This window comes from Rattus norvegicus, chromosome 9 (genome assembly GCF_021556685.1).
Source record: "Rattus norvegicus strain SHRSP/BbbUtx chromosome 9, alternate assembly SHRSP_T2T, whole genome shotgun sequence".
In the NCBI taxonomy this organism is placed as follows: domain Eukaryota; kingdom Metazoa; phylum Chordata; class Mammalia; order Rodentia; family Muridae; genus Rattus; species Rattus norvegicus.
The window spans coordinates 24,333,527-24,352,477 of NC_141542.1; the positions used below are offsets into that span (position 1 = coordinate 24,333,527).

Consider the following 18,951-nt stretch of genomic DNA (forward strand, 5'->3'; position numbering starts at 1 on the left):
CTCTTCACTCTTAAGAACCTTCTTTATTGATCATTAGTGTCAACATCTGAAGTCCCACAGCTATCAGGGAGGGATGGATCTCTGCTTTCTCTTGGGGACTGGGCATCAAATCACTTCCCAGTCAGACTGAGATTCACAGGCATTTATATAGTCACTGTGCACTGTGTTTCCAACTCTGAATTTCAACTTCACCATGCATACATTACCCAAGGTGCATGCTTGCTGTCAAATATAGTTACCTCTAAATTATACTCTGTCGATGAGAGTTTTGACCAAATTAATAGGATAAACATTAATTTTTCTGTAATACCTCCCAGGACATATAAACATGGTATAAGGGAGTTTAAAGCCATCGGGAATCCTGCACCCAAATCCCGGGGCAGAAAATGCTGAACACCCAGGAATGCAGATAATCCTGAGACCACAGGACAGAAAGCCACTTCTGACCAGCTCTGCCCACATCTCTGGCCCAATATTAATCTGCATGATGCCTCTGGAAACAGGAATAGAGGAGCAGTCAGTGGCAGGAACCTGCTTGGTTCAGCCTGGGCCCAGAACCTACCGGGGCCGTGAGCATATTTGAAGAAAACCAGAGGCATACAATTCTCTGTTTCCTGACTGTGGCTTTTTTTGATTCGAAGCTCAAAATACCATTTTGTTGTTGTTGATTTTTAGTTGGATATTTTTCATTTCAAATTCAAATGTTATTCCTTCCTTGTTTTCCAGAAATAAGTCCAAATACCATCGCCCTCCACCTCTGCTATCAAAGTATTCCCTTCACCATCCATCCACTTTCCCAGCCTAGGCAGGACCAAGAGCTGCACATTCCATTTGTGCCCAAGAAGACCATCCTCTGATACACATGCAGATGGAGCCATGGCACAGTCCCTGTATAGTGATTGGGTAGTGGTTTAGTCTCTGGGAACTCTGCTTGGCAGGCATGGTTGTTCTTATGGGGTTGCAAGTCCCTTCAGCTCTTTCAATGTTTCTCTAATTCCTCCAACTGAGGTCCAGTTCTCAGTTCAATGGTTTGCTGCTAGCATTCACCAGATATTTGACATGATCTGGCTGTGCCTCTCAGGAGACATCTATTTTCAGTTCCTGTCAGCAATGCACCTCTTAGCTTCATCCACCTTATCTAGTTTGAAGGCTGTATATGTGTATAGGCCACTCGTGGGGTAGACTCTAAATGGCCATTCCTCCAGGCTCTGTTCTAAATTTTGCCTCCCTATCCCTTCAATAGAGATTCTTCTTCTCCTTTAAAGGAAGGAGTGAAGCATCAGCATTTTGGTCATCCTTCCTCAATTTCATTTGGTCTGTGAGTCTTGGAGGAATCGAGCATTTGTGCTAATATCCACTTATCAATGAGTGCATACCATGTGTGTGTTTTTGTGATTGGGATAACTCACTCAGGAGGATATTTTCTAGTTCATTCTATCTGCCTATGAATGTCATGAAGTCATTGTTTTTGATATCTCTGTAGTACTCCATTGTGTAGATGTACCACACTTTCTGTTTCCATTCCTCTTTTGAAGGGCATCTGGGATATTTTCATTTTCTGAATATTATAAATAAGGCTGCTATGAACATAGAGGAGCGTGTGCCCTGTTGTATGTTGGAGCATCATTTGGGTATATGTGCAAGAGAGGTATAGCTGGGTCCTCAGCTAGTGCAATGTCTAATTTTCTGAGGAACCTCCAGACTGATATCCAGAATGGTTGTACCAGTCTGCAATCTCACCAACTATGGAGGAGTGTTCCTCTTTCTCACATCTGTGCAAGGATCTTCTATAGCCTGAGTGTTTGATCTTAGCCATTCAGACTGGTGTGAGGTGGAATCTCAGGGTTGTTTTGATTTCCATTTCCCTTATAACTAAAGATGTTAAACATTTCTTTTGGTGCTTCTCAGCCACTCCATATTCCTCAGCTATGAATTCTTTGTTTAGCTCTGAACTGCAATTTTTAATAGGATTATTAGTCTCCCTGCAGTCCAACTTCATGAGTTCTTTGTATATTTTGGATATTAGCCCTCTATCAGTTGTAGGATTAGTAAAGGTCTTTTCCCAATCTGTTGGTTGCTGTTTTGTCCTAACCACAGTGTCCTTTGTCTTACAGAAGCTTTGTAGCTTTATGAGGTCCCATTTGTCTATTCTTGATCTTAGAGCATAAGCCATTCGTGTTTTGTTCAGGAAATTTTTTCCAGTGTCCATGTGTTCAAGATTCTTCCCCGCTTTTGCTTTTATTAGTTTGAGAGTATCTGGTTTGATGTAGAGGTGCTTGATCCACCTGGACTTAAGCTTTACACAGGGCAATAAGAAGGAGATGATTTGTAGTCCTCCATATGCTGCCCTCCAGTTGAACCAGCACCATTTGCTGAAAATGCTATCCTTTTTCCATTGGATGGTTTTGTGCCCTTTGTCAAAAATCAAGTGACCATAGGTGTGTGGGTTCATTTCTGAGTCTGCAGTTCTATTCCACTGGTCTATCTTCCTGTCTCTGTACCAATACCATACAGTTTTTATCACTCATGCTCTGTAAACTGCTTGAGTTCAGGGATGGTGATTTCCAGGGAAGTCCTTTTATTGTTGAGGATAGTTTTAGCTATCCTGCGTTACTTGTTATTCCAAATTAATTTGCAAATTGTTCTGTCTAACCTTATGAATAATTGGATTGGAATTTTGATGGGGATTGCATTGAATCTGTAGGTCACTTTGGGGAAAATGGCCATTTTTACTCTCTTCATCCTGCCGACCCATGAGCATGGGAGATCTTTCCATCTTCTGAGACCTTCTTCAATTTCTTTCTTCAGACACTTGAAGTTCTTGTCACACAGATGTTTCACTTGCTTGACAAAAGTCACACTGAGGTATTTTTATATGATTTGAGACTATTATGAAAGGTGTCATTTCCCGAATTTCTTTCTCAGCTTGTTTATCTTTTGTGTAGAGGAAGGGTACTGATTTGTTTGAGTTAATTTTATACCCAGCCACTTTGCCAACGTTGTTTATCTGGCTTAGGAGTTCTCTGGTGTAACTTTTGGGGTGTCCCATGTATACTACCCTATCCTCTGCAACAGTGATATTTTGACTTCTTCCTTTCCAATCTGTATCCCTTGACCTCCTCTTGTTGTCTGAGTTCTGGCTAATGCTGGGGACAACATACAATGGAGACATCTCAGTAGCCCGCAGTAGCTTTTTGTAAAAAGTGGTTGTTTCCATTTCTCCAAACCTTAGGCCTGGACAACGGCTGTATAGATTTCATTTGTGTGTGACTGCCTATCAGTTGGCCATGGTGTGCACAAGTATTCTATTATGTCTGACTTTCCCACGTCTTTGTCCTTCTGCTCTGGTGAATTCTGTGAAACTAGATGTTCCTTGAGGTTATGATTCTTAGACAATTGGAAATTGATGCATAGGGGCACAGAACAACACAGCCCTAGTGGCCCAGGTGCATACTGTGTGTTCTCATCTTGGAAAAAATGTAGTAACTGCAAAATTGTAGTTCCAGATTAGGGTTTGACTTGCAAAGACAGCTTGAAGAAAATAAGAGAAAATGAATTAGTGCCAACATTGGGACCCTAAGAAAGGAAAGAGTTATTGAAGTTAGGAAGTAAGTTTTACATAATATTATAGACTGGTTAAGGAAGTATAGAATATATAAAATAATATACTAGTAAACTAAGTCTAACTACTGGAACCCTTATGAGTGTCATTGTGTGCAAGGAGCAGAACGCTAGTGGAATTAGTGTGCTAAGGGTTACCTTGATTCTTTCTGGCCACTGCCTGGCAGTTTTGCCTATGTCATTTATCATTAGAGTGTCACAGGAAAATGCAATTAGCTGATCTCGGAGCTTTGGACTCTGAAGTATAAAAGTAAATGGTTAAAGTTTAAATAATGATAAGTTTACAATTATTATTATTATATTGGCCACAGGCCTGAGTATAGAGGAAGCCTGAAACTTTGGGGAACAATTGCAATTCTTAGTTCTTGATGGGATGTAGTCATTCTTTGCATTTGATTTGGCAATGATTATAAAATGTCTTTTTTCTACCTGCTTTTGGATTATTAATAAAGGACTGGGGCAAGAGAAAGGCTACAGAACATGTGAAGAGTAAATGAGAGAGAGCATGAGGGAGTGAAGGAGAGAGTACATGACTGAGCTAATGTAAGGACAAATGTGAGAGCGAATGAGACAGCATGAGGAGAGCATGTGAAGAGTGAGTGGAGAAAGAACGTGATAGTGAATGAGCGAGCTAATGAGAGAGCGAGTCTGAGAACAAACGTGAGAGCCAGGGAGAGAGCATGAGGAGAGCATGTGAGAATGAGTGAGGAGAGAATGTGAGGTGTGTTTGAAGACTGTGTGTGTGAGTGACAAGAGAGTGCATGTGGTGTGTGTGAGATATGTGTGAGGTGTATATGAAGACTGTGTGTGTGCGTGACAGGAGAGTGCATGTGGTGTGTGTGAGATATGTGTGAGGTGTGTGTGAAGACTGTGTGTGTGTGTGACAAGAGAGTGCATGTGGTGTGTGTGAGATATGTGTGAGGTGTGTATGAAGAGTGTGTGTGTGCGTGACAGGAGAGTGCATGTGGTGTGTGTGAGATATGTGTGAGGTGTGTATGAAGACTGTGTGTGTGCGTGACAGGAGAGTGCATGTGGTGTGTGTGAGATATGTGTGAGGTGTGTATGAAGACTGTGTGTGTGAGTGACAAGAGAGTGCATGTGGTGTGTATGAGATATGTGTGAGGTGTGTGTGAAGACTGTGTGTGTGCGTGACAGGAGAGTGCATGTGGTGTGAGTGAGATATGTGTGAGGTGTGTATGAAGACTGTGTGTGTGCGTGACAGGAGAGTGCATGTTGTGTGTGTGAGATATGTATGAGGTGTGTGTGAAGACTGTGTGTGTGAGCGATAGGAGAGTGCATGTGGTGTGTGTGAGATATGTGTGAGGTGTGTATGAAGACTGTGTGTGTGCATGACAGGAGAGTGCATGTGGTGTGTGTGAGATATGTCTGAGGAGTGTATGAAGAGTGTGTGTGTGCGTGAAAGGATAATGAACAGACGTGTGAATGATTGTGGGAGTTTGAGAAAAGAAAACTGCAATAAAAAAGGCAGGGTGCACAAAAGAATGCAGAGTGTGTGCAGCCTCAAACTGAGAGAGTGAGAGAGAGAGAGAGAGAGAGAGAGAGACAGAGAGACAGAGAGAGACAAAGAGAGACAGAGAGAGATAGAGAGAGAGAGAATAACTTCAAGCCTTGAAGTTGCCTATCAGTTTGAACCCAAAGAGGAGTCTGTGGATATGTATTATGCGCCTTCCAGATATTCCTGCTTCCAGGTGAGAACTCTGATCCTGTGACCGAGAGCCAGGAAAGGCTGACAGAATGGCTGCAACCCTGAGGGCAGAGGATAAAACTTTTAGGTCTATGACCTCCTAATTTATATTTTCACCTGAAGACTTATTATTAAATTTTCTTACTGGGATAGGACTACGATCCTGGTGAGCGTCTTGTCTCTTGGATACTTAATCATTTCTTCCTTGTCACAGACTGTTTGAGCTTACTCCAGTCACTGGGAGTTATTCACACTTTCAAATTTGCTGAACTTTTCAGATTTCTACCATTTGTGGCAAACTGAGTGACAAAAGCAATGAATGTTGAGCACTTCCCTGGGGTCCAGTGCATATGGAGCTACGGGTGTATGGATATGGTAAGTCCCTAGGAGTTACTCTAAGAAAGTAGGACTGTGCTCTTAAGACCCCTGCGAGACCTCACTTCACTTTGCCAGCTTTGTGGGCTTCTACACTGCTGGTCTGAGAAGAACTGAAAACTAATGAAATAGATGTGTAGCCTCCGATTACCTTTGTCATTGTTAGGATATTAGTAGGAGCGGTTTGATTGAAATATACTCTCAGGAATATTAACAAAACCATTGCCTCTTGAGTACCATCTGGAGGAAGTACCAAGTTCACAGACAGTTATTCACAAACTTCTCAAAGCCAGCAAACTGGAGCATGAAGAAAGCCAAGTCCAAGGCATTCAAAACCAGCATCCTCAACAATGCCCCCAGGAAAGGCTTTGGTAAAAGAAGGGAGGTACTGAGACAGTTGGCCCTCATACACTCAGAGAAGACTGTGCCAGGAGGATTGGGGAAGGATTGTGGGAGAGAGTAATTAGGTATCAGTAGTCAGTGAGCAGAACGTAAAGTGAAAAAGAAAAAATATATGAATAGAAATAAAATAAAGGTCTTTAACAAAATGGGACACAATGTATTGCTGAACTAACTCTACTGTGTTTACACTTGCACATTCTTTAACATCTAGAGAGACTAGATGTGATAAAATAGGATGCCCTTGTCGTTTATATTTACTATGTACACAGCAAAGATAAATGAAGTGGATAACATGCAGATCACAGATCCATTGTTCCCTCGCATTATGTGACTCTGCTTCCCTTTTCAAAACTGTGGAAGCCTCTGCTCATCCAGTTCTCAGGGCTCAAGGAAAATGAAGTCCCCTATGATCTCTGCCAAGTGCTCTTGTGTTCCCAAAATTACTCTGCCTCAGGCTGCAGAGGCACTGAAGGGCCAGCCTTCACCTTCAAGGTGCAACCACTCTTTCAGTCTTTCCAGGCCCTCTGTTACTCAACTGAAGGTTTCAGCAGAGGCCTTTCATCTCAATAACAGAAGCTTACCTAATCCAAAACATTGGGAAGCCATCCTACACTCCTGATTGCCTGCTTACCTGAGACCAAACAACATAGCTCTCTTCTTTATGCCTGTTTCCCTGATTTGAAAGTAAATATTGTGTTCATCTGTGGCATTGGTGGTAAGAATAAAATCCTTAACATGAATAACAGGACCATGCAATGCATGGCTTTACATTCTATATACATATTGAATAGCTAGAGGGAATTACCAAAGAAAACAATAAGAATCCTAACAACAATTACAGAAATTATGAAATGAAATAAAACAAAAACAAAAGCAAAAACAAAAATACCTTGTGGGTGCTGGTATTAAAGGCATGTATTAACTCTGACCAGCTTTTAGGTATTTCCAATAAAAAGCAAACAAACAAACAAACAAACAGCCTTATTACAGTTGCAACAGGTGCAGGAGAGAAAGCTGGGAGATATCCTGTGCTGCTGCCCCCATGCTGTGATTCTACACCAACAACTTCCTGGGGAATAGGAACCTGTATGCAGTGGGATCCCTTGCTGGGCCTGTCATCTCAAAAATATGGGCTTCCCTAATCCAAAACCTTGGAATCCAGTTGACTTCAGGCCAGGAATGAAGTCAACCATCATTAGTGAAAGAGCAAGGGAAAAATTACATAGGAAAAAATATGTGCCTTAATCAGAAAAGATCCTCAACTTCTAAGGCATCCACAATCTCCACCCCTCTCTTCTGAGCATTGCATAGAGATGATGTATAACTCCAGATGGTAGTAAAAGGCAGAGTTCTTCCCAGAAAAGTCATACATGATTTTCACCCTGATATCTGTGAGGTGAGGTGGCATCGTATCACAGAGTCAGCACACCCAGGATAAGGACACAGAAGCCACAGAAGACAATGCCAAATGGACTCCCTCCTGAACATATGGACCCATTAAAATTGAGGTTTAGCCTAACCTTAGGCCATTCCACTCCCTGCCCATCTGCCTGATTTTTATGTTTGTTCTGAGTAAAAGATCAGCGAGTAGCCCCAAATATCCTCATGATAGGACTTGGAAATTTAGGAAGAATGATAATGGAGAAGGGATGGCTATGTGGTTACAATGTGGTAACTGGGTTCTGACCAGGAACCTCGTCCTTAGCCAATGGGGACTTTAAGGCCGGGCCTCCTGCTTGTTCCAGTGCAGGCTAAGACTTCAGGGTCAGGCCAGTTCCTGAGCCCCACACAGGGCTGCCTGCATACCCTTGTGACTGCATTAGAGCCAGAGTGCTCTCTGCCCCATCCTCTTCTCTCCTCTTTGTCACAGCCATGGTCCCCAAGAGCACTTGTCAAACACCTTTATACATCTATGTCAATCTCAAAGTCAGGTTCCCAGAGAATCAATCCCCATAACTGACCATAAATGAGGATTCACTGTGTGTGTATATATATAATGTTGTAGAACACAGAATAGGGATTCTTGGTGACAGCTTCGTGGACATGTATCTTTGCACTGGGATATTTCCACATGACTTAGATATGCTTGCCATGAGGTCATTACCAGTCACCTTGCCATTTCAGTTTCGTTTTTCTTTTGGATGCTAATGCTGTTTGATGTAAGATCCAAGGATAAACTTCCATAATGGGCTATGGTTTCAGACTTGATTTACAGCCATGTGCCCCGCGGGTTGCTTCCTTTTAATCCTAGAGGTTGATTAATCTTTCCAGTAAGGCTTCCAGTACTTGATAGGATTGTGCTACATGCTGTCAGAGCAGAGTTATACAGAATTCATATGCTGGCCTTCCTCTGATGGTGCTTACCTTTGCCAAGTCCTCAAACAGGGCAGCTCTTGGAAAAAAAACCCTGCAGGCAAAGAAATCATATATGTGGGTCTACCCCTGGCTCCTTGAGAAATGAAAGAGGAATATGGTCTTGACTTACTGGAAGTCTTATCCCAAGACTAGGGAAGGGGACTCCCAGAGAGCACTAAGCCTTCTCCTCATCCATCATAGTCTGTATAGCCTGTGGCTTTCATGTGGTCAGTGTGATGACCTTAAAATGTTCTAGGCATTTCTGCCATGTTTTGTCTCTATACCTAGACATGACCTCAGGTGTACAGTCACATTGGAAACATAAAAAGCCTAGCATCTGAATTGTGAAATTCAATGTGTGTTATATTTAAAATACCACAATAAATGAGTGGCCATTGCTACAGTAAATATTATTAGGGGGTTTCTACCCCACCATAGATCATTTAGTTCCCAAATAAAAGACACAAAACTTTTAGATTTATAATAAGCCTTAAAGTACTCGAGCTGGGCAGACATCAACCCTCTGTGCTATTTTTTCTGCTTCCCTGTCAATAACCCTGAGGTATTGCTTGCCATGCTCTGCCTGGGTCACTCCTGTTCTGACAGGCTGCCCCTCATGGCAATACACTCACGATCCACCTACCCTATGGGGTGGTGACTCCTTCCTTCTCCTCCCATGTCCTTTTCCTCTCCTTGTGGACCCTGTCTGAGCCCCCAGGCCCAGGGAAACTTTGTTCTGTCCCCTCTCTTCTGCCCAGCCCATGTTGTAGGGATTTTATTAACCAATCAGGGATAACTTAGGAGGCAAAAAAAAATCTGGTATACTTGAGGATCTCCTTGTCTTGGAGCAACCAGACCTTAAGGTACAGAATTTAGCATTTGAATATACAGCAGCACCAGACACATTATAGGCCGATCTACTTTGTAGCTGGACTCAAAGCTTGGCTCTCACACTGGTCAGATGTTCAACTGTGGAGAAGTTATTTTACCTTTGTGTGACTCAATTCCCTTATCTGCACAGTGAGGATGATAACGAGTGTGTAATTCACAGAGTTGTCTTGGGAACTGATGAGTCAATATATCTAGTATTTAAACATGAAAAACCATCTACTTTGCATAATTAATAAAAGTCTGTGGAAAGGGCAAAGTCATAAAGCCAGAAGAACATTTGATTTGGAAATGGGGCCATACAACTACATCTAATAACAAATTGAGAATCAGGGAATGGTGGAAGACTAAGGCCAGAGAATTGGGAAATCAAGGCCAGCCTGGGCTGCATAATAAGATCCTATCTCAAAATATCAAGACAAGTCAAGTTCGTAGTAATAATAAATCAAGAAATAGCCATTGTAAAGAATTTACAAAAAGCAAAGCAGTGGAGCAGAGGGACGCTGTGTGTCAAGTCCCTCTGCTGTCCATCTCTGGGACCAAGTATGCATCAGATCAGTGACAGGAATGGGGTGCTGAGAGCCTGGAGCAAAGGGATGCTGGCTGCATGGCCACATTTGAACAGTGCTAAAGCAGAACTAAATGCTAAGAAAAAATGCCATATGCAAAACATGTAAATTTTAATGTCCTCCAGAAAGGCAAAACCACAATAATTTTACTGTTTGTCAAGCTGCTTGTGTCACCAAACTTCTAATATTTGTAAGGATGTGAAAATCTCTTGTGATGCAAACCAGCTGCCAATAAGAAGAGCAACCACTGTCCTGACCAAGGTGACCTGGATGCTGTCAAATAGGCCGAGGCAGCCTGGACAGCCATCAGAGAATGTTTAACACACAGATATCTGTCATTTCAAAAGGGGGAAAATGAAGCCACACTTTTCCCCCCACTTTTTGCAAAACCAAGAATACTCCAGCATTGAGGCTTACAAATAAAAATATGCCAAGAAACTTCATAGAATATGCATTTCTCTTGTGTGTGCTCCTGAGTGTGTGTGTTTTGTTTGTGTTTTGTGTGTATGTGTGAGTATGTGTGTATGTGTGTGTGCTTGTGTGTGTGTGTCTATGTGTGTATGTGTGTGAGTGAGTGTGTGTATGCATGTGAGTGTGTGTGTTTTGTGTGTGTGTGTGAGTGTGTGTGTGTATGAGTGTGTGTGTGTGTGTGTGTGTGTGTCTGTGTCTGTGTGCACTAATGCTTCAATTATCCGCTATGGTGAATACTGTCCCCAACTCAATTATGAAGGTTAGTATTAAGCTGTGAGTAGTATGTGGAGAGTGGTCACAAAGAATAATTAGGAGTCCTCTTCTGTTAAGTTATCTGAGACTTCCAAATGCTGCATGTTGTGAGTGGGTCTCACATCTCAGCACACTAACTCTATTAAGTACAATTCCCGTGTGTTTTTCTTAAACAATTTTTATGAAAACCTTTAATAATTTTTTCTCCCATTCATTTTTTTGTGGGGGGCAAGGGTCTTTGTTTGGTTTTTGTTTTTTTGGGTTTTTTTGTTTGTTTGTTTTTGCTTATTTTAGGTCCACAGGATTTTCTGTAGCTTTTGAGGAAGTCCTAGACTTAGGACACTGGATCTGTACAGTTTAGGGAATTAACCAGTTCACTAAGCACATTTTTTGTTTGTTTGGTTTCTGTTTTTCTTTTGAGATCTCACTGTGGGAACAGAGAAAGCCCTGAGGAAGTGCAGCCCTGAGTGGATGTGTGCTGTAAACATGATATGACTATGCCAAGGACCCAAAGCCATTTATCCACGGGGAAAAGGGAAAGGCGCCCATGCCCCTTGAGGCTCAGAGACATGACAAAGCCTTCTCAGGATGGTGTTGATGGTGTGTGCAGATAAAGTCTACTCTACCTTTCTCCCTGCCCCCATCTGGATATTTACAGCCTGAAGACTGCTCCCTGCAGAGACTGCTCCTACTGAGATTAGCTAAATCTGCCCCTTGTCAGTTACATATGGATAGTCCTCCCCTCCTTGTTTATCTGCATGTAATGCCCACCTCCTTGCTTCCCTGTGCAACAGCCCTGCTTCCTGCCAACTCTATATAATAAACGTGTTGAGCTTCTGGGATGCTGCGTTTTCTCCAGCTCAGGGACCCAGCCTTCCCCATGTATGTGTGTCCAATGTCATTCTTCATTTCCTCCTCACCCACATCAGGCCGAAATCCCTGGAGCCACACAAAGGACTTGGCAATCTCAGTCTGCTCCACTTTGAAGGAAGTGCTTTCTAAACTGAAATCTAAAGCACACGGTGGGTTCAGCTCCCTCTCAAGTGTCTTTGGTGAGGGTTGGGGTGGGTGTGAGACCAGTTGCATTATGACTATTGCAGAAGAGTAAAGGATTCACAGTTTGCTTTTGGTGAAGGTGAGCTCCCCAAGAGGCTATCATTGCCAATGTCTTCCCAAGTCACCTTCTAGGAGGTCAACTGACTCCTAGGTGAGTCTTTGGTTACACTGCTTCAGTTTTGTGTTGCTACACTGTTCAAATGGCACCCACTGGTCACACATGGCTATTTGAGATGAACTAAACTTAGAACTAAAATCTGCCTCTTTAGTCACAGCAGGCAAACCAGGAGGCAAACAGCCAGCCAGAATACATACCCAGAAACACTGCAGATATAGAATATTTCTATCATCTAGAAATTTCTCATGGACAGCAGTGGTCTAGGTTCTTGGTGTCTGGTTTTTCCTTCAGGAAGAATTACTTGACATACTAATATCCAAAGGTTTATTTTTAAAGCAACTTTAACAAAATATGACTTACTCACCCCCAAATTAATCCAGTTTAAGTCTACAATGTAATGGTTCCCAATAAATCTACTTCATCTCTAGACCACGGACCAAAAGAACGAGAGTGTTTGCAGTTATGTAAAATGGTATGCAACAGTATTGACCACTGCATAATTATACTGCACTACTTTTGAATTCTTCAAATTCAGGCCTTTTATTGATAGTTGTACAAAAATACATTATCCTAGAGTTGAGAAAATATTATACAGTATTTCTTATGGGCTTTATATTTCATTGAGACTTTAATATTTTTGCATCTTTTGCTAGTATCGTTAGATTCTTTGTAAGAGTTTTATCTTGTGGAGTTTTGTTTTTTTCTTCCAATCTGGGCAGTATTTGATGCCATTTCAATGTTCTCAGGATTTTGATGAAAATAATACCACAATGATAAAGTGATACTCATTTTCTTGAGCCATCTACATATGTATATACATACATATGGGAAGGTATGTATACATATTTCTATGCTATACTGTGTAGAATACAATTCTATTATACGTCAACATATACAGTGTACTCAATATGATTTCTGTGAATGTTATCAGTCATGGGGAAATATTAAGAGCCTGAATAAACATGCACAATATTTGCAGAATGCACATAAAACTGAAGATGGTATATAAGCAAAATTGTGAAATATATCACTTACAGCTTTCATATCGAATGTACTTTACAATTTTTAATAGATTAAAAAAAATTAAATCATCTTTACCCAGTTTCTTTTTTTGTTCACAATGTGTCTCCTGGATGATTTGAATTATATATGCTGCTCAAGATCCTTTTAACAACAGTAACCTAATGCCTTACATGTGTTTCTGATATTTCTATTCACTTGATTACTGTTCAATAATTATACCAAGTTGATAGCTGTAATTTTTATCACTTTAAGAATGTAAATTTCATGTGCATGTATACTTTTGATCCTAACTCTTTGGAGGCATAGGCAGGTGGATCTCTTCTTTGAGGTCTACCTGGTCTACATAGGAAAACCCTATCTTAAAAAAATCAATCAATAAATAAGCAAATAAATAAAAAGAATTTAAAACACTTGAAATTAATATGAACACAACCACATCTTTAATAACAATTGATTTTTTATTGCAGATAATTCATATAATCAATTTAAAAAATGTTATATAGTATCATATGGGAACTCAATTTCATCGTAAAATAAACCTGCTCTTCTCTTTTAATTGGTTGCTCTTAGTTAACATTTTCATACACATATATAATTTATTCTGATTATTCTCTCCCCCACATCTTCTCATCCCCACCCCTATGACTTAAACTGATACAGTCTTCTAAATTTAGGCTTTCCAAATTTAGGATTTCTCTTTTATTTATTATACATTCCTTTACTTTTCCATCTACATTTTACGATATCTTAATAAGAAACCCATTCTGTCATTAGCATTATCTCAGTGTTGGTAGGAGACATTCATATTCTTCAATAGCTTGTCATCAGTGCAGGAAATGACATCGAGGTCTCTCTCTGTCTCTGTCTCCCTCTCTGTCTCTCTCTGTCTCACTGTCTCTTCTGTCTCTCTCTGTCTCTTCTGTCTCTCTGTCTCTCTGTCTCTCTCTCCATCCCCTCCCCAATTGTTTTGTTTTCTAATATAAGGTCTCACACTTTAGTCTTGAAATCAAGGCAATCAACCTACCTCAGCCTTGTGAGTTTTGGGATTCCAGGCATACACCATGTTTCCCAGTGAATTTTGTGACTCTCGTACATCCCTTTACCATTTCTGAATTATTTTTAATATTGCTGTGACCCTTTTCTAGCTTCTAGATGTAGATACATTAACTGATTAGAAGGTTTTATTTTTAAAGATTTATTTATTTATGTACATGAGCACTCTGTTTGCGAGTGTGCCTGCCTGTCAGAAGAGAGCTTCAGACAGAAGAGGGCATTGGATCCCACTACAGATAGTTGTCGGTCACAATGTGGTTGCTGGGAATTGAACTTGGAAGCAATGGAGAAGCAGGGCTCTTAACCACCAAGCCATCTCTCCAGCCTGATAAAAAAGATTTTAAATTTCATTCTTTTCGCGTTTGTTTGCATCTTTCTTCTTGAGAACACTGTGATGGAATGTCCAAATGGTGATTAGTGGCGGTTGGTAGAAGGAGCCATATGTGTGATGCCACCATATGTGTGAGGGGCTGGCAACAAGGTGCAGACCCAAGACCATGGCCCAGTGCCCTGAGGCTCGCCTGCTGGATGTGGGCTCTCAGCCCCATCAGGATGCCTTCAGGTGAGGACAGCAGGTAGTGGCTTGCGCCCTGCTGAGCTGGCCTAGGAGAGTGGCAACCACAATTGCCCTGCCCAAGCCTCGAGCCTGGGGCAGCTGGAAGCTCCAGAGGCGATGGCCGCGGTTAGGTCACGGTAGGCCTGGGGGCCACAGAAACCTCCCTGCACCTCCTCAGAGCCCTGAGGGGGACTGACGCGCCTGGGCGGAGCCGGCAGCTCCACACAACGCGCTTCCCCGTGTCGCGGCTCCCGGTGTTGCCTGCACCGCGGGTGGGCACACGTGTCCTTCCCACCCCGCCGCTCGACCGCGCCCGAGCCCGGCCTCAGGGCACGCGGAGCTCGTGGGTGAGCGCGGGGCCTGAGGGGGCGGGGCGCTCGCGTTATATTTGGCGCCCGCAGCAGCGCGTGTGCCTGGACGAGTTTTCCTTCCGCAGGTGCCGGCAGCCGGGCGCCGCCGCCCAAGCTGACTCCTCTCTCTCCCTCTCCAACCCCGGCAGGGTCCAGAGGTGATTCTGTCCGCACGATGTCCTCCTTGCTGGAGGCGAGCTCTTCCCAGGCGCCACATCGCGAACAAAAAGAGAAAGAAAAAAAGAAAAGAAAAAGCAGAAGAAGAGGCCAGGGAAGGGGGCCTTAGCGGCGTTGGGGGTCACCTCGGCCACGGGAGGGCGCGCTATGATAGCGGCGGGGTTTCCAAGGGAGACTGCAGCCTCGCAGTATCCATGGATGAAGCCCAGGCCAGTCCTGCCAAGGGACCTGGAGGCATGGCGCTTGCGCGGACCCCTTGCCCGACCTTCGGTCTGGACCCCAGGGACAGCAAGCAGCAAGCAGGGCGGGCTGCACCGCCAGAGCAGCAAAATCAAGGTAGGTAGGAGACCAGCATCTGTCCTTGGGCTGGTTCTGGCCCTGCCCCCCGCCCCTGGCCCCCTGCCCTCCTGCCCTGGGAAAGCAGTGGCAGAAGGAGGCAATGCAAAGTGAGCCCATTGGGTAGGGGAAGGGAGGGTTCAGGGATGTATGGAAAGCAGAAGCAGGGATTTGAAAGCCCATGGCATTGAGAAAGAATGGAGAGGTAATCTGGAGTGTGCTGTTAAAGGACGGGGATCATGGGAAAATATTTTCTTAAAACCTCAGGCAATGAATGTATTATTTAATAGATTTCTTCTGATCTACTTTGAAATTGGTTGCCCCTTGCAAGAGATTGTATTTGGAGGATGTAAAATACCCTCCTTCAATTACTTGGAGAAAGGGAACATAAACAGAGATTTCCTTCTTTTTTAGCCTCCAAAGCTCTGAGAGCTTACACTTCTGCATAATTTAATTCTTTCCTACCTGCTTTGAGCAGGCCTCCAGATCAGCAAGTTCCTTTGAAATGGTTTTGCTTGTTTTTGTTTATTTTCCATGGTGCTGATTAGAAAGCCATGAATTGTTTTGTGAATTTTAAATTTCAAGAGGTGACACCCAGAGTTGATGGTGGTTTCCTTCACACATTGCAGTGTAGTTGTAAAGGGTTAAAATTTCTAAAAGTTAGTCATGAACAAAGTCCAGACATGCCTGAGAGAATTTGAGATAGGGCTCACTGGCCCGACTATCAACTCCCAAGGACACTGGCCATCTGGAGCCACCCCCTCCCCTTCCTTCACTCCCTGAGGATGGGTCATCCCCCTGCTGCAGTGAGATGAGTTGCCCTGCCCACATTGCTGAGATGCTAGATTACACGTATGCTTTGTTGATGTAACTCCGTGCCAAAAGTAACTGTGCACCCTTTGTATAAGCCAATTATGTGTATCCACACGAAACCCCTGGTTTTCCCTATATAAGCTCCTGCCTAGAGAGGCTCGGGGCTTGACTCAATCTCCTGTGTGAGATACGTGTCAGCCCGAGATCTCGTAAATAAAACTGCCTCTTGTTGATTACATCAAGACCGGCTTCTCGTGTTTCCTGGGGGTACCTCAACCCGTGACTGGAGCGAGAGTCTCCCCAAGTCTGGGGGTCTTTCACTGGGGGCTCGTCCGGGATAGGAGCGTAACCCCCGGAGATCCGAATGCCTCTTGGAGGTACGTTAGTGTGAGTGCTGGAAAGCGGCCGCTGTGTGAGTGTGAGAGTATTGTGTGTGTGAATTAAGTCCTGTAGTCTGTGTTTTTCAGTACCGGTTTAAGGTCTTGGTGCACTGTCTGGGCAGAAGAAGACTCCCCACTCCGTTGTTTTTGAGTGCACTCGAGTGGATGGGCTTCCCACTCTGTTGTTTTTGAGTGTACTCGGGTGGATGGGCTTCCCACCCCGTTGTTGTTGAGTGCACTCGGGTGGATGGGCTTCCCACCCCGTTGTTTTTGAGTGCACTCGAGTGGATGGGCTTTCCACTCTGTGTTGTTTTTGAGTGCACTCGGGTGGATGGGCTTCCCACCCCGTTGTTTTTGAGTACACTCGGGTGGATGGGCTTCCCACCCCGTTGTTTTTGAGTTCACTCGGGTGGATGGGCTTCCCACCCCGTTGTTTTTAAGTACACTTGGGTAGATGGGCTTCCTACCCCGTATTTAAGTGTGCTTGGATAGAAGGGCTTCCCACCCCGGACAGACGCCTGTGAGTAGGTACTGGGTTTCTACTTCGAATAGCTGTTTTCTTTTTGTTCTTTTTTTAGATAGCGGAAGTGAGGACGCCCCAGCTCTGGGAGACGTCCCACGAGCCGACTTTTGTCGGGAGGACCCGGCAGGTGACAGTCAAAGAGATCTGACTGTGACTTGACTTCGGAGGTCGTGTTCGGCTGCCTATTTAAGTATAGGCATGGACAAGTGTGCTTAGATGTGTTAGTGTCTGTTGTCTGTATTCTGTTTCTGTGTTTGGTATCCCAGAAGCAGCTAAGGTTAAGCTGCAGTTTGGGCCAGGTACTGACAGTACCAGGCATCTGTGGAAATTGGTTATAGGATGCTTTGTCTTGGGTCTTGTTTGTCTGGTTTGTTTTCTGTGGTATTGTCCAGTGTCTTTTTGGCTTTTGTTTCGTTTTTGGACTTGGACTGACAACTGTGTTTGAAATCTTGGACTGACGACTGTGTTTGAAATCATGAAACTGTTTGCTTTGTTTGTCAAGGAGTTTTACTTGGTCCTCTTGGTGCTTAACTTAAAAGTTATAAATAATTTGCTTGAGAGAAATTGTTTTCTGCCGGGGAGTTTTATCTTTCTCTCTTGAGCCTCCTCCCCAAGGAGAGCTGCCCCTCTCTTTACTCCCATTGTCCAGCCCAGCTGCTGTTAACCGTTGTGTATGAAGGACTCCAGGTTAGCGAGTGATCTGTCTGAAGCAGGCATTAACAAGAACCTGAAAGCTTTACCTTAGATCCTGAAGAAAAATTCTCCCTGTTGCTTAAACATTCACAGCTTCTAAGGAAGGGACAACACAGAGTAGGAAAATGTAGGGGCTGAGGGTGGTGAGCATACAGGCCTGCTAGCAAGCTACAGGCTGCGAGTGGGCAGCAGCGCAGCTCTGGCCAAGCCAGTGTAAGAGGAGTTTCAAGGTAAGGAGGCTGGCTGGGGTTGGCGCTTTGACAACAAAGATAGCGTAGAGTTAGTGGTTGTATTATGAGACTTTTGGCCCTGAAAAAAAAAAAATTCCAGTTGCTGCCTTCAGTGGCCAGACCTTCAACACTTGCTCACAAAAGGAGAGTGTTCATTAAGAGAAGTTCTTTAAGGGAGCCTGCCTTATCTGCTGGCCCTATTCCAAGAGAGGAGTTGATCTCCAACATTAAGTAACCTTCCCTGTTAGTCATCATTGACATGGAGAGTGCCTTTGATCCTATCCTCACAGCAGCCAGTTCCTGCCCCTGTGGTCAAAATGCCCCAGGTTGGGGGACAGAGAAGCCCCTAAAATAGTTTCAAAGAATCTGCAACAAACTGTGAAGAACTTTGCTTTGCCAGTCAAAATTTAGAATTCAGTCTTTGGCTGTGGCCAAGGTCAGGATTAATGTTTTCTTTTCCATGGGCCTTTAACCCAGTGAGACAGCTTGGTAAAGGACTACTACTACTACAGTCCTGATAGCCCCAGGTGAACTGGTTACAATTCTTTTGTCAGCCACTTAGTATCTAACACCCAGGTCCTAACCCTCTCTCCATCCTTTTGTTATTAGTTCTCACTAGAAGCCTAGTGTCCTTCAGAGGCTGGGTTTATTGAGAGACAGAGCCACTGAGCTGACACTGAAGGGAGGTACTTCTTAAGTAAAATCTAAGTCCAGAGAGATAGTCGATAACAGATCAGCTGCCTCTCTGCTTGCCTTTCTGTTTCACAGGAACAAAGCTTGTGCTTATTTCTACAACGGCCTTTTTGTCCCAAGAAGGCCTCCTGGTTTAGCTGTGTGACTAAATGCTATTTGTCCTCTTCAGTGGACCTCTATTCTCAAGATTCCCTTGTTTTCTCACCATCCCATTTGAGATGCTTGTTAGTAACTGTTACAGGTCTTCTTTACCACCGAGGAAAGACGGAATCCTACTAGAGGCCAGAAAAAAAATGTTCCAGACACGGATGG

At 43.5% G+C, this 18,951-nt stretch overlaps 1 pseudogene across 1 annotated transcript; it reads left to right on the forward strand.

The window, feature by feature from the left end:
- The first annotated feature begins 14,969 nt into the window (after positions 1 to 14,969).
- On the forward strand, positions 14,970 to 18,112 carry LOC148003561 (uncharacterized; annotated as a pseudogene). The gene is made up of 2 exons (XR_015629369.1): positions 14,970 to 15,307; positions 17,079 to 18,112. The product of XR_015629369.1 is annotated as an uncharacterized LOC148003561 (transcript).
- Positions 18,113 to 18,951: the final 839 nt, after the last annotated feature.